Here is a 16,185-nt window from a genome sequence, read left to right as displayed (position 1 = left end):
CAGTAAGCAAGGGGCACACACAAGAATTACTTTTGGGGTTGTATTTTCATTTTCCATACATTTTTGTTTGATAGTAATGGGAAAGACTTTTTAGCGTTTCAGTGGCCCCATTCCCTACCATAACTATGTGTAGGTACATGTAACTGAAACGACTGCATACACTCTATTTACCCAGTCTCCAACTCCCTCACCCTTCTCAGGTGTCCCTCTTGCATCAGTACCTAGACAGCAAGCTCCATTGATGATGCTGTATAAATAATTATTGAACAGAGTCACTACCTTGGAAGGAAAAGGATATGATCATTGAAACATAAATTGTTTGCCAATGTTGGTGTGGTCCCTTTCATGTGTAGGGTCTGGAGCTTTTGCCCCATTGCATGTCCAAGGGCCTAGCTGCATTTTCACTTGTGGAACCATTAGAAACAGGACTGTTTTCTGCAACTTGACAACTCAAGTACTAAGTAAAAAACGATAGGATAGGATGGGGTCGGCAACCTTAAATACTCAAAGAGCTATTTGGATCCGTTTTCCAGAGGGAAAAAAACCTCAGGAGCCACAAAACCCTTTTGACATCTAAAATGAAGATAATACTGCATATATAGTGTTTTGTTTTTTTAACCTTTATGCTCTTATAGGTCCCATTTTTATAATGTAGCCCCCTCTTGCAGCTTTTAGTTAGTTTTGTCATACATTCTTGTCCTGTGTTTTCAGACGCCTGGTCCTCTATGATGTTTTGCCTGATTCCAAGGCCATTCTCTGCCTGGAGAATTATGCCCACTTTAAGCAAATTAGCTCTCCTTCTTTCCCCCAACAAATGACCCTGGTTCTGCCCTGTAGTCCTGCTGGACCCCACTTCAAGGGTAGCTCGCCTGTTCAACCTGCAAAGGTCCTCTCTCCTGCCAGCAGCCTCCCACCACTACAGCAGACCCTGGGTCCTCAGCAGGTCTTGGGCACAGCAGCCACACACCAAACCCCAGTGTCTCCAGCAGTCCATTAGTCACAAAGTCAGTCAGAGTATCCAGGGCAGAGTCCAAGGTCAGATTCCAAAGTAAGTCAGTCAGAGTATCCAAGTCAATAAGCCCAGTCAGTCAGTCTCCTCTCCTACCTCCAACCTGCACTCCTTCTACAACCCACACCCCCTTCCTCAGGTGCCGTTATATCCCTGAGGGCCCTGTTGCCTTCAAGTAGCTGCAGCTGTGCAGCACACTCTGCTGGATGCCCAGGCCTTACCCTTAAAGGGGCCACTGCTGACACCACATCTACCTCCTCACCAGATCTTCCAGGATTCCAATACGTATGGCAGTTATGACATCTGCTTATCTTACATGGATACTAAAGAACTCCCCCCACCTTCCAGAGGCACCCTGCTGGAAGGAAAAAAGGACACAGACTCCAGAGGTGGGGAAGAGAAGAAGACAGAGCTGGGGGGGAAAGTCTTCTGCCCTGCCTGCCTGCCTGCCCACCTGCCCTCCCTCACTCAGGTTGCAACCCTCTCCACACTATCCTGGGAGTAAGCCCCATGGGCTACAATGGGACTTCTGAGCAGACGAGTTGGTTGGAGATCTCAGGTTGCAGTCCTCTCCACAGTTTCCTGGGAGGAAGCCTCACTGACAACTTGTGAGTAGACCTGCATAGGAGGGGGCTGAGGCTGCAGCCCTCCACACCTTCCTGGGAGGAAGCCCCACTGACTACAGCAGGGCTTACTTGTGAGTAGACCTGCACAGGAGGAGGCTGAGGCTACAGCCCTCCACACCTTCCTGGGAGTAGACCAGGGACTACATCGGGGCTTACTCTTGAACAGACCTGCGCGGGCTCCCACTCACCCATCCTTGCGCTTGGCCTTGAGCAGGCTCCAAGGCTGCCATCCCAGGCACCCTTTCCTGGGAGTAAGCTTCATCTGCTGTAATGGGGCTTACTACTGAGTAGACACACAGGATGTCTCCTCTGCTGTGGAGGAAAAGCCTCTCCTTGCACTGAGTGGGGACCTGCTCAAGGAAAGGCGGGCTGCAAGGGCTTGCAATGGCTGAGGAGGAGGGGAGCTCAGGATTGGCTGGTGGTCAGCCAGTGAAGGGCCCTGAGCCATTCCAACAGAAAAAGCCAGGAGCCTGCTGGATGCTGATTGGCTGAGCCTGCTGGAGAGTTGGGGAAGGGAAAAACAGGGAGCTTAAGCCTGCAAAGGGGGGGGCGTGAAGGGAGAGGAGGGCAGTGAGCTCAGGGGGTGGAGGAAAGCAGCCTGCCCTCCCAACACAGGTGCCTCCTGTTAACCCCTTTGCCACTTTCACCAGGAGGAGCCTCAGCAGACAGCTGAAAGAGCCACATGCGGCTCTAGAGCCGCAGGTTGCCGACCCCTGGGATAGGATATATGATGGTGGTTTCCAAACTGAGGATGAGGGGTCACCAGTGGGTTCTGACCCAATTTTTGGTGGGTCACAAAACTGAGAAGCGAATAACTGAGAAGGAAAATGTATTGAGCTCTATGGAAAGCAAAACTGAGCCACACATGCATGTTTACTTCGAAGCAGGCAAATGTAGCTTGGCTCTTATTGAAGGTCAGGTGAAGTGGAATGCAAGGCCACTAGAATGGTCCTGATCTGATGAACGTGGAGCTCAACAAATGCTCCACACAGTGGTTCCTTCCCCCCCCCCCCCACCATAGGACATAGAAACAGAGGCTTGAGATACTGGTAAAATTAAACTTTTTTAAAAAGACTTGTAAAGCTAGGTGGGTCCCAAAAGAGTGAGATTTTAAAAAGTGGGTCCTGATGGTAAAAAGTCTGGGAACCACTTATAAGGAAAGGAAAATATCCAGCAACATACTTGAGTGGAGTAGCATAAGGAAAGGGGGAAGATGAACTCAGTAAGCATATGTGGATTTGAATTTGAGGTTTTAATGCAAGATTATCCTCTTCCTTGCAAAATGGCTCTTTTAACTAAGCATTTGGATGTGCACCTAAAGTGTATGCAGGTTATATCTTTAAAAGATAATAAGCTGTTCAAGGGAAGAAAAAAAGAGTAAATGTGACTCTCAGGTGGAAAACTGTTTTCTTCACTGCTTGTAGCACCAGCATAACATCTGGAAATGAATCTGAGTTTCTTGCTGTAATCTACTTAAGGCAGCAAAGACATCAGTCAGGCATACAGCTCTAGGCCCCAGTCTCTATGATACTTCTGTTCCAACCACCCACACACAACCTCATTACACAGCATTACATATAAGTCTCTAGTTAGATTACCAATGTTTTTCAAAGTCAGGACCCTGAGGGAAACCACTTCGTGCAAGATATAATCTCAGTTATTTTTGCCTTGAAAAATATGTTGAAAGTGTGGGGAACAGGGCAAAACCGGGTTTTTAAACAACTTTTCAATATCTGTGCAGTTATTAGTGGTTATTAGTGTAGATAAATACTGTTAAGAATATATGGATTTTGTTTTAGCAGAGATTGCCTTGACTTTAGATTCCCAGACTCCCACTGATGCCTGATAAAGTTAACAAGGCATGTCAATGCTTGCAGTCTTGAGGTTGTATGTGTTTAACCCCATGTGCCTCCAAGTAACTCAAAAACAATGTACGGTGTCATTCATCAAAGCTGTGCCCACCTAGGGCTCTTTCATGCAATTAGGTGCATGCTCTTACTCATATTAATAGAATTTTTAAAATCTGGAGTATTCAGAGAGGCAGCCTGCTCATTTGTTTCACAGTGCATCTGTAGAGGGCATTGTACAGGCATACATTTTTTCCACATTAAGGTTTCCCATTCTCAGCCAATGTTGGTCCCCATTGGTAAGACTGGCCTGCCCATGAAGCAACTTGAAACAGCCACAGGGAGAGCCAAAGTTGGGGGGAGGCAAACTGACAAGTCTCCAGACTGCCTGATTGCTGCCATCTCCAGACTGCTGCTCCGGTGGGTGCTCTGTCCTCTTCTGGCTTCCCCTTCTGCTTCACTGATCCTTTTTCAGACAGAAGTCAGAAGAGGATCACAGCCATGGCTCTCTCTTTCTTCCTCCAGTGCTGCTGGTGGAAGAAAGGGGAAGGAAAGAAGAGCTGCAGTGGCTCCAGATCATATCTTCCCACCCACCCAGTGCTTATGAAGCAGTAAATGGGCAGGGATAGGAGAACCAGAGCCAGCTCCCCCCACCCCAGAGCTCAATATGCACCCTCTCTCCTCCACACCACTTCTGTTTTGAATGAAAAGAAACACTCTTCATTTGAAACAGAAGTGGCACAGAGGAGGGAGGCTATAACAGGGCCTCTGAGAGGAATTTTATCAGGGGGTACAAAGTTGCTTTTGGCTCTTTTGCATAGGGGGAGGGATGAAACAGAGCGGGGGAGGATGGTGATGGGCGAGCAGAATAGGGGCAGGGAGGGGGAAGCAGGGTGGAGGGAGCGTAAAGACAGCTGGAAAAGTCTTAGGAGCCCAGGTCTACCCACCCATGTGGCATCAGTAGTGTCCCCAGCATCCCTAGTCATGGTAGTGCCCCCAGCATTCCGTATGGACAATAAGTCTGAGTAGATAGGAAAATGTCAGATCCCAGGAAATTTCTGGGCCCCCTCCTTTGGCTCCTGGGCTCCCCTTTTGACCCTGGGCCCAGATACAAATTTACTCCCCTTGCCTAGGCCCTGGGCTGTACTCCCAGCTCTACATAAGGGAAAGGAATGGGGGTGCTTATCTTCCTCCTATCCACGAGGGTACTTGCTTGCTTGTTCATGTGCTCCACATCCTTGCCCATCCTTCCCCGTTCACCCTCCCATTCCTTCAAAGGTGGGCAGCCATGGTGCAGAGGTGGCAAAATTGTAGGGGGTGGGGGGTCTCAGGTGTCATGGATTCATAATGCATAATTAATTGTGCATGAGGAATTCACGCATGTGATAAAGTGGGCTCTAGTCCAGTGTTTCTCAAACTGTGGGTCAAAACCCACTAGATGGGTTGTGAGCCAATTTCCGGTGGGATTCTATTCATTTCAATGTGTATTTTATTTTCAATATATTAGACTTGATGCTACCATTGTATGCAAATGCATTGGGGGAAATGTTACAGATCTGTATTTTGAACAGGCTACTGTATATATGCTTTTAATATTGATAGTCAACTAGGCTTACTTCCAGGTAAGTGTGGATAGGACTGGAGCCTTTGGGATGTATGGGGATTATTTTTTAAACAGATGAGCAAGTGCTTGGGACAGTGGTTCTTTATTTTAAATAAATTTTTAAACATATACTTACTGTAAACTTTTAATTTTCTTATTTAATTGATTTGATCATATGGGGGGGGCATTCAAAATTTTCCTGCTTGATGACGTCATTTCCGGTCACTTCCAGGTTAATGATAGTACTTCTGGTGGGTCCAGAGCGATTGTCATTCTAAAAACTGGGTCCTGGTGCTAAAAGGTTTCAGAATCATTACTCTAATTCATACAAGTGTGTATCTTTGGGAGAATATAAACTGGCACCATGTGTTCAGTTTCTCACTGAGAAAACCTGGCTTTATGTTCAGTGCTTACAATGTAAGTCACCCCCTGTGAAACATGCAAACTTCATCCTGCTATCTACTGATAGCAGAGAACACATTTTGTTATTCTTTTATCTGTGTAATGCATCATGCCTTGTAGTACATCGCTGAGATGAAAGCCCTTAAGTGTTTATTCAGAAGCAGAAAGAAAATGGAACATGACAGTTTTGTGCAGGCTTCACACAAACCTTGACAGGTACATCATGTTTTACTGCATTCTAGTTTATAGTGCTTTAGCCTATTAGAAGTGTGGAGCCATAAGATTCTGTACACAAATGAATCAATTGTTAGGACCAGTGGTTAAAGCTTTTTCAGCTGAATTTTGACCTTCTACTACAGTATTTTCCTTTATTTTAAATTATATGTAAATAATGCTGATAGATTTAATTAGGCCTGAACTCTGCCAAGACTTACAGCACAACCCTATGCATGTTTATTGAGAAGTAAGCCTCCTATGTTCAATGGACTTTGCTCCCAGGTAAGTGTGGATTCATGACTTTAAGATTAACACTAGATTATAGAATATCAAGAGGTCACAACTAAAGGGCTATTCTGGCAGTTTACTGCCTGGTTTCAAGATAATTTAAAGAAGAATTTACCTACAAGTGTAATTTAGTTGCAAAGTTTTGAAGTGTGCCATAGGTGGAACATGAATAAGAAACTTTACTTAAAGGTGGGAAAAACAGAATAATTTATGGCAGTCTATATGCTTGTTCCTTCATGCCTGGACAATGACACTTCTCTCACACAAGCACAGTAGGCCTATCCTCACTTACAGGCAGGTTCCCAATCTGAAACAGCTACCAACCAACAACTCATCATATGATGGAGATACATATATAAACCTGAAATAAACCTAAATGACAGATCTGTAGCAATATTCAGCCTGACAACATTATCACAGGATCAAAGAACACGAATTCATTCACTTGCTTATCCTCCAGAGAGATTCACACTATCACCTAATGGTACTCTTTTTCTATCTACGTAGAACAGGAGCTGTGTGAGTTTAACAGCTAAAAGCTGCTGGGACATCCCTCTGCAAGCTGCCTTTGTTTGAAAACCACTGTTCCCAGACAGCCATGACCTGGATGTGTATTGGGTCCATCTCCCTCACTGGGTTCTCTGTTTTCTTTATCCATTGGGTAACAAACGTGTCTGTCTAGATCCAAAAGGTAAGATGGAAAAGTCACCTGCATTCCACTCTAGGTAACTCGTGACATCACCTACCAAAGTTCTTTTAATCCAAGTACAAAAGGACACCAATTATCATGGGCCTGAGTGACCCATTCATTGGAAGCTCAGAGAGGAGAACTCACTTGCTCAATTGCAAGTGCAAACACAGGATTCCTTGGACAAATGTAAGTCGCTACAGCTAGGGACTATTTCAAGCTAGATTGTGATCATGACATTTGTTTTTACTTTGTCTGCTCTTTTTCATCCAGTCTGCTTACAAACTTAACCAACTGTTGGGGGGGGGGGAATGCCTGGGACTTGTGTTCTTTGAGTAAAATCCCCACTCCAACTGGTGGGTGTTACTGGTTACTGCATCCATCTGATCAACCTTTTCTTTGTGCTCTCCAACCAAGCTCAAGCATTTTTCATCAACCTGCTTGTATTTCTACTACCTATCGTTCTTTCCCCATATTGTTTAATTTCCCTTTTTACTAGTTACATTTTGACCCTTTGCCTGCTTAGTCCATGTTCACAGGTAATTCAGTGAATCGTCCTGTCTCATTGCCCTGTTGATGCTACTGTGGGATTGATTTGTTCTCCTGGTGGGGAGGGGGTTTCCAGATGGCTCTTCTCTGCCTGGTCTCTACAGCCCTGAATAGTTGCACAGGACACAAACTACCAAGGCTTCTTGCATGTTCAGCAGCTAGTCTGGTAAAGGGTAAGTAGGGAGTAGGAAGGGTTGCATGCATGCTAACCAGTAGGTCGAACTCCCCTTCCCCTGGAACAGCCTGCCTTCTCCCAGAAGTCACTCACTTCCCTTTCCCTGACACTGAATTTGATTTGGCTTCTAGCATGCAGCTCAGGTTTACTTGCACATGAGGGGAGGATATTTGTGGCTTCCATTCAGGGTTGGCCTATTCATAAGACCACCTGAAGCAACCACTTCAGGCAGCAGATTGGTGGTGGGAACCAGCTCTGTCTACCTACTTGCTTCTGTTGCCCCATCTTCTTTTTCTATTCCTTGGACTGGAAAAGGAAGAAGAGAAAGAGGAAATGTGGAGGGTAGGAGAGTGCTGAGTAAGAACACTGGAGAGTGAGAGGAGCAGAGGCCGGCACATCATCTGATAAAGGTGGGCATCATTTGCCATGCTGCTTCAAGCATCAGGAAGTCTTGTGCCAGCCTTACTTCGATTCATGGTTAAGAAGAAACCAAGATCTTTCATTGCACCCAAACAAATCCTAATATTAGCAAATCCTAATATGTTTTAATTATAGTTTGTGAACAAGTCAGAAGAGCTGATTTCATTTGTTACCTGGCTTGTGGGCCTCATGTGACACAAAACATACTGCACAGTGCACAGGATACCATCCTGAGATAATCAAATCAAGGACAAATTGAGGCATTTCTGCCCAACGTTGCATATATACAACAGGGATCAAATGTGTACACCTGTAGGCTGGGCAGAAATGGGTTAAAATGCACTTCTATTCAGTGTAGAGAAAAATGACATCGTGATTAGTTCCAACTGATAAAAACCTGAACGTGATGAACCAACATGACTCACTGTACTGTACTGGCGAACCAACACTTGTATTTTTTCTAACACAAATAATGTAATAGTGTCTTATGCATTTCTCAATTAACAATGAAACAATTTCTGTGAACTTTGAAAAGCAGCACAAAGCAAAATGCAGTAGTGCTTTTCATATTGCCTTAAGGCTCAAATTACCTCAGATTTGACAGGAAAACCTTAAATAAATCTCCTAGCCTGGGGCAATCTCCTGGGGCAAAAATAGTTGCAGGGTCTCTGTTACTAACTTCAAACTATCCTGAACGTTATGCTGACACGGGTTCCGTTCTCTAGTCTATGCAGAGAATTTCTACTCATGTTAATGAATATTAACTTGAGCCCTGGATCAAGCCAAGGGCCCAACTAGTCCAGCTTCCTGTGTCTTGCAGTGGTCCAGCAGATGCCTCAGGAAGAATACAAACAACAAGATACCTCTATCCTGTTGCCACTCCCTTGCATCTGGCATTTAGAGGTAGGCTACTTCTAAAACCCATAGGTATATTCCACATGCATATTATCTATATAGTCAGGTTCCATGGTTCTAGTTTCATGAACATTCTTTACTATTATTGAAGATTTTTAAAGGATTTTAAAAGGATAACTGTAGGATTTTTATTGCTGTGAGCCCTAGTAAATTGTTAATAACTAGATTTGGGAGTCTGTAAAGCAAAGTAATCTTCAATGCACTGCTCCTGTGGGCTGTTTTCTCAACTGAAACTGTAGAGAGTATTTCCCAGAGGTCTATTTTGTTCAGATTCTAAGTCCAAAGTGCCAAACGTGTTTCATACAATGAGCTACATAGCATTCATGGTGCCTGCTGAGGGCCAAAAGTGATAGATATCATTAAGCAGAGAATGACCGAAATAAGTGCTTTTTTCTCGCCTAGGAACTTAATAGCTGCATATGACAGAAGAGAAAACATGCAAATCTTGATCATATTTTCAAGATATGGAAGAATCCAATTATCACACAGGCCACCCTTTAAGCAGTGCCACTTCCGCGAAGGCGTCACTTTGCAGCTCAGCAGCTGACAGCAGCTAATGGTGGTGCTGAGACAGCCCAATTATCACTCAGGTCAGATAAAAAGCTTCTGTGGGCTGCTTCCAGCTCTCAGACCTTATGTTTGACACCAGTGTTCTAAGTAGTTTGAGATTTCTCAGGAAACATCCTTTTGCAGAATCCTTCTGTGAGGCCTCCCTGTGGGGGAGGGGAGGGCCCCTTGTGGAGGCCTCAGACTTGTTCCCCACAAGAAGGGGGGGGGGTTGCGTCACCCTGTTCCCCTTCTTTGGGTTGGCAGCATTCATTAGCCAGGAGCAGGGGCTGCTAGCAGCAGATCCTCCTGCCTGCTCTTCCAACTACCAACCGCCTTGTCATCCCTGGCCTCCAGGTTTATGTAGGGCAAACCCCTCCCCTTTGGCCCCTCCCCTTCCCTCACAGGGAGGGTATAAAAAGGGCCTGTCTCTGGGCCTGCCCTTCCCTGGGCTTACCACAACTCCTCCCCTTTCTCTCTCTGTTTCCCTCCCACCTCCTCTCACCTGGAGTTGCCAGGCTTGTTCCTGAGAGGGCTGGGAAGGCTGCTGCCTCTGCTCTGGTCCAGAAGCCTCCTCCCTGGGTAAGCTGGGAACTCGGGGGAGGAGGGGAACCCTGACACCTTCATAAAATTACTTTTCTAGGCACCCACTGTCATAACATATTTGAAAAATTCCAAGCAGCTGAGCAGTGTCAATTTTCTGCACCAGCGGTCTCCAAACTGGAGACTTCTCTGCACTGAAAAGCCCTCCCCATCCCATCCAGCACTTACAGTTCCGCCGTACTGCTGCTGCTCTTGGCACCCAATCTCATCACAAAGACACTCTAGGCAGTCGTGTCTATTGCCAGTAGCCCCAGCAAGCTTTGAAACAGGATTCCTGAGCAGACATGACTGCCCAGAGCATCCTTGTGATGAGATTGGGTGCCAGGAGCAGCGGCAGCAGCACAGTGGAACTATAAGTGCTGTTCACACAGGGAAGGGCTATCTCCAAATGCCAGATCTGGCTGCAGGCTAGGGTTTGGAGAGCCTTGTTCTACTTGTTTGCTTTGAGTGCACTATAGAACAGAAGAGTTCTACTGGATTGGACCAAAGAGCAGTGTTGGGAAAACCCAGGGGGCTTGACTTGAGTCGAGTTTAGAGTCACCGCCCCCCATGACCCAACTTGAAAACGAGTCATAATGAGGGGCACTTTACAAGTCTCTGAGTCACCCTTCAGTGACTCTAATGGACTTGAGTCAAGTTCCCCCCTCCCCCTGTGCAAAAAGCCAGCTGTGGGAAAAACGGGGCTGCTGCCGGGGAGAGTGTGAGTGTGTGAGTTCTCTTTGAACACTCCTCTGTTGTCCCCACCCATCTGTAAAGAGGGCAGGAGGGGTGGGAGGCACTGAGTGACAGCTGGGACAGAAGTGGTGAGAGAGAAGAGGTTCACAAGCAGCAGCTGGGAGGCTTACCAGGACAACCCAATCCTTAAGAACATAAGAACAGCCCCACTGGATCAGCCCATAGGCCCATCTAGTCCAGCTTCCTGTATCTCACAGCGGCCCACCAAATGCCCCAGGGAGCACACCAGATAACAACAGACCTCATCCTGGTGCCCTCCCTTGCATCTGGCATTCTGACATAGCCCATTTCTAAAATCAGGAGGTTGCACATGCACATCATGGCTTGTAACCCGTAATGGATTTTTCCTCCAGAAACTTGTCCAATCCCCTTTTAAAGGCGTCCAGGCCAGATGCCGTCACCACATCCTGTGGCAAGGAGTACCACAGACCAACCACACGCTGAGTAAAGAAATATTTTCTCTTGTTATTTTTTCTCCCCTTTCCCTCCCTCACTATCCAGAGGGCCAACTGCTTCTCTGGTGGGTTTCCTGCTTCTAACATATTTGAAGAAGTTTTTATTATTCCCCTTAATGTTGCTGGCCATGCGTTCCTCATAGTCTCGCTTGGCATCCCGTATCACCTTCTTACGTTTCTTTTGCCACAGTTTATGTTCCTTTTTATTCTCCTCATTAGGGTAAGACTTCCATTTATGGAAGGAAGCTTCCTTGCCATTTACAGCCTCTCTAACTTGGCTCATTAGCCATGCGGGCACCCTCCTGGATTTAGTGGAACCCTTCTTTCTTTGCGGTATACACCTCTGCTGGGCCTCTATTATTCGTTGTTTTAAGCAGCCTCCATGCACTCTGGAGAGATTGGACTCTTTTTACCTTCCCTTTCAACCTCCTTCTAACCAGCCTCCTCATTTGAGGGAAGTACGCCCGTCGGAAGTCAAGGGTTTTTGTGAGAGATTTGCCCGGTATTCTTCCCCCGACATGCATGTCGAAACGGATTGCAGCATGATCACTGTTCCCCAATGGCTCCGTAACATTGACATCTCTAATCAGGTTCTGTATACCGCACAATATTAAATCCAGAGTCACATGTCTTCTGGTGGGCTCCATGACTAGCTGCTCTAAGCCATAGTCATTTAGCACGTCAAGGAATCCTGTCTCCTTTTCGTGACCAGAACACAAATTGACCCAGTCTATATGAGGATAATTGAAGTCCCCCATGATTACAACCCTGTCCCTCCTTGTCGCCTCCCTGATCTGTTTCCTCATTTCAAGGTCCCCTTCTGATTTCTGTTCTGGAGGACGATAGTACGCCCCCAGTATTACATCGCTCCACAGGCCTGGTAATTTAACCCTCAGAAATTCTATGGTGGAGTTGGACCCGCCTTCAATCTCTACTTTGCTGGATTCTATCCCTTCCTTAACATAAATGGCCACCCCACCTCCAACACGCCCCTCCCTGTCCCTCCTGTAGAGTTTATAGCCCGGGATTGCGATATCCCACTGATTCTTCACATTCCACCAGGTTTCCGTTATGCCCACTATGTCAATATTTTCCCTCGTCACCAGACATTCCAGTTCTCCCATCTTTGCTCGGAGACTTCGGGCATTCGCATAAAAGCATTTGTACACGGAATGCTCCAGGATGGGCTGCTTATTCGCTCCTTTGTCCCCGCATCCTCTCACTGTGCCAAACCATCTATCACATCCCATCACGCTACCATTCCCAATTTCTTCTCCTACCCTGCCTTTGTCTTGTTGTTCTCTAACCTCCCCATCCTCATCCCATAGGGATGAGGAGTCCCGAACCGGATGCCCCTCGGCTCCTGTCGGCCTTCCCCCAGGGATCAGTTTAAAAGCTGTTCTGCCACCTTTTTAATGTTATGTGCCAGCAGTCTGGTTCCATTCTGGTTCAAGTGAAGCCCGTCCCTCTTGTACAGGCCCCACTTGTCCCAAAACATTCCCCAGTGCCTAACTAATCTAAACCCCTCCTCCCTACACCATCCTTGCAGCTCTACTCAGAAGTAGTCCCACTGCAGCTGGTCATTCAGTGGGGCTTCCTCCTGTAAGTAATGATAGAGCTAAGAGACATATGGTTGGAAAGCAGAATCGGCAAAAGAGTTTTCTTTCGCCTCCTTGGGCTCCTGAAGTCATTTGTAAGACAAGACAAATGGGCTCTGCCTCCTGCTCTCCCTCAGCCAATGAAAATAAAGAAATGCCCATAGTTTGTCTAATGAGCATTGGTTCCTTCTGTCCTAACAGAGATGGGGAAAAAGAGCTCTCTTGCCTCCCCCCACCTGATTAACCCTTCCCTGCCTCCTAGCTGGAACTCCCTGAATGCTGGCCCCACGAGGTTTTTCATGTAGTAAAAACAGTAAGCAAGCACCCCCAGACACAGGCAGACTCAAGTCAGTATGCATGGAGATGAGTGCCAAGTCAGGGGGCCCTTTTCAGTCTTCCACACGCATGACTCATGAGTCATAGTCACCCAAAATCATGCATTTTTGCGACTCAAGTCCGAGTCACTGACTCGAGTTCCCAACACTTCGAAAGAGCCATCAAATCAGGTATCCTGCTTCCAACAATTACCAACTAGATGCCCCTAAAATAGTGGTCCCCAAATTTTTTAGCACCGGGACCCACTTTTAAAAATGACAATCTGTTGTGACCCATTAGACAAAAAAGAGATTGAGAAAGAAATGATATTTTATTTATTAATAATAATCAATTAGATTAATAATAACAGGGGCTTTTGCTCCAAAGGCAGCAAGAGACCTTACATATAGTGTGTGTGTGTAGACATGTGCTAGACTCTCCCTAGAAATGGAGTTAAGGACTGCTCCCTCAAACTTTACAGTCATTCCAGTGTACCCAGAAGGCTGAACTGGAGAGCAAGATGTAGTTAGGGATTTCCAGACTAGACAAAAGGCTGAAACTGGGTTCATACATGATCTACAGTAGGGGTCCCCAAAACCCGGTCCACAGGTCAAATCCGGTCCATTGCTGGTGAGATCCTTATTCCATGTTTACGTACTCCTGTGTTTGGGTGAGTGTGTGTCTCCTGAAATCCAGAAATGGTGGAACTCTGTTGGTTCTGAGATACTTGGTTTTGTGCATTTTTGTAAGGTGCTGCGGGTGTGTGTATATGCTGGGGTTTGGTGAAATACAGGAAGTCGGTTGGTTCTGAGACACTTGGTTCTGTGTATTTTTGTAAGGGGGAATTTTGTAATTTTTTGTAAGGGGGAATTTTGAACACTTTCCTGTGATCTGCTAGTTCTTAGTTCTTTACGTTTTAATAAAGTCAATTTTGCCCTCTGCTCCCCTCCTCCTTCCTTCCCCACTCACTTATTGTACTCAATCAAACTCTCAGCACATTGGTTCTTCATGTATTTATTTATTTTCCAACCCTCAACATTGTATATCTGAGACAATGTGGCCCTTGTGCCAAAAACTTTGGACACTCCTACAGCATACCAATTACTAGAGAAGATCAGAAAATGTGACATTTTTATTTGAGTGGTATGAAGATTTACCTTATACCAGTTAACAATTTTCTTCTGGAAACTGGGCAAAGGTGCTTGCAAAGGTTTTTTTTTAATGTTTCAAAAATGTTTCACGACCCATCAAAAATCGACTCACGACCCATTGGTGGGTCCCAACTCACGGTTTGGGAAACACTGCCCTAGGAAGTTCATAAGCAGAGATTTGAGGAAGTAGACCTCTCCTGAAATCGCACTCCAGCAACTGGTATTGAGGGACATAATCCAGGCCAATTAGATCCCCAGGACCACTGGTGCAGGGTGGCATGTTTTTCCATTCCCCATCCTGTGAGCAGCTTTTTGTGTGAAAGTACTTTGAAAGGCAGACTAGAGAGGAAGTGAACAGACAGCAAGAATGCTAGACTCCGTTTCTCGTTAGTGTTTTCACTGTTGCCTCCTCTAGTATTTCTTTAACAGTTACAAGCCTAGATTCTTGCTGTTTGTTTCCAAACTTTCCTTTTGCAAGTCATTTGGAAACGGAGGTGAGTCATAAGTGTGACGGATTTGAGAACCACGGATAAGTGAAACTGTGGATATGGGACCCACTGATATGGAGGTGGGGGCTACTGTACACATGCAAGCATATAAAACACATGCACATGTAATTTTTCTCCACCAAATAATTCAAAGTAAACAACTACATTTCTAGGAATGATCACAGCTGTTTTCTGTTTTATATGTTCTGCCAGCTATATGCTCAAACTCAGTAACAGCCCAATCCTCTGTATGATTACTCAGAAGAAAGATGCAAGAAAGTGTACTAGTTAATATGTGTACACAGGATTGCAGCTCTTAAATGACAGAAGTTACTTCTTAATTTCACTTATGAAGAAGTCCTTAACATTATCACTTCAGCATATCACTTTTGAATCAGGCTGTTTTACTTTTTTTAGTAAAAAAAAAAATCACTAAAGAATGGGAAATAAGCAACTCTTCAAAATGTTCCTCTTCTTCTATTAAACGTTATTAAATCTCATTTTAGACCCCTCAGTAATTTGGAATCTGCTCCACAGCAAACACCATTATTTTTGAAAAAAAATAAATTTGTTTCAAAAAAATATTTTGATATTTTACACATAATCCCCTTTGCATTATTTCAGACCCAAGCTACAACAACTATAAGCTACAAGAAAATAATTTATGAGTGATGCTGATGACAGCTGGTCTGTAACTTTCCTTGGTGGGTTTTTTAAAAAAAAAGTGATTTCTGCTGAAAATGAAAGCACTGATTATTCCAGCATGGTTGGTCTCTGATCTTTGTTGTAGGACAGCATCTGGTACTGAACTGTCAGTTCAAAGATAAGTATTGCCATGCAATTTGATTATGTAGCAAAAATTGCCAGCTTGGAGTCATTTACTACATGCAACAAAATTTTTTTGAAATAGTTAATGCTAAGCTTTTCCTTTATTTGCTGAGACTTTGTACCATCTTTATTCAATTTTAATATGTGATGTTTCGTTGTTCTTTTACAACTGCAACAACTGAAAGAATAGTGGCCAACTCCCTTATGTTCATGCAGCTGGGACCCTTTCTGACAGGAAAAAAATATTATTTTGCAATAGCTCACGTACATTTCATGGAAATCAATATACTTTTTGGGTGCAATCCTAACCCCTTATGTCAGTGCTTTTCAGCACTGACATAAGGGCAATGCAGCTCTGAAGTAAGGGAACAAACATACCCTTACTTTGAGGAGGCCTCCATGAGTGACACCCAACTGCAGGATGTAGCACACGTCCCACTGGCACTGCTATGCCAGTGCTGGAAAGTACTGACATAAGGGGTTAGGATTGCGGCCTTTATTATTTTTTACAGAACAAATCTGAAAGCTGTGAACTTTTTGTTGAAAAGTGGTATATAAATAACTGTTGTTATTAATAACAATAAGCCCAAATCTGCAGCCAAGAGATGGTTGATTTGAATAAATATGTCATTGCTTTCAAACAATGCAAAATTCAAAATATGCTAGAATCTTCTGCAGATTTACTAGAAGATTGATTCCAATGAGTAAGGCCAACACTATAGGTGGGC

Source organism: Tiliqua scincoides, chromosome 4, assembly GCF_035046505.1.
Source record: "Tiliqua scincoides isolate rTilSci1 chromosome 4, rTilSci1.hap2, whole genome shotgun sequence".
Classification (NCBI taxonomy): domain Eukaryota; kingdom Metazoa; phylum Chordata; class Lepidosauria; order Squamata; family Scincidae; genus Tiliqua; species Tiliqua scincoides.
The sequence above is the reverse complement of the archived record's forward strand: the minus strand, read 5'-3'. Positions refer to the sequence as shown.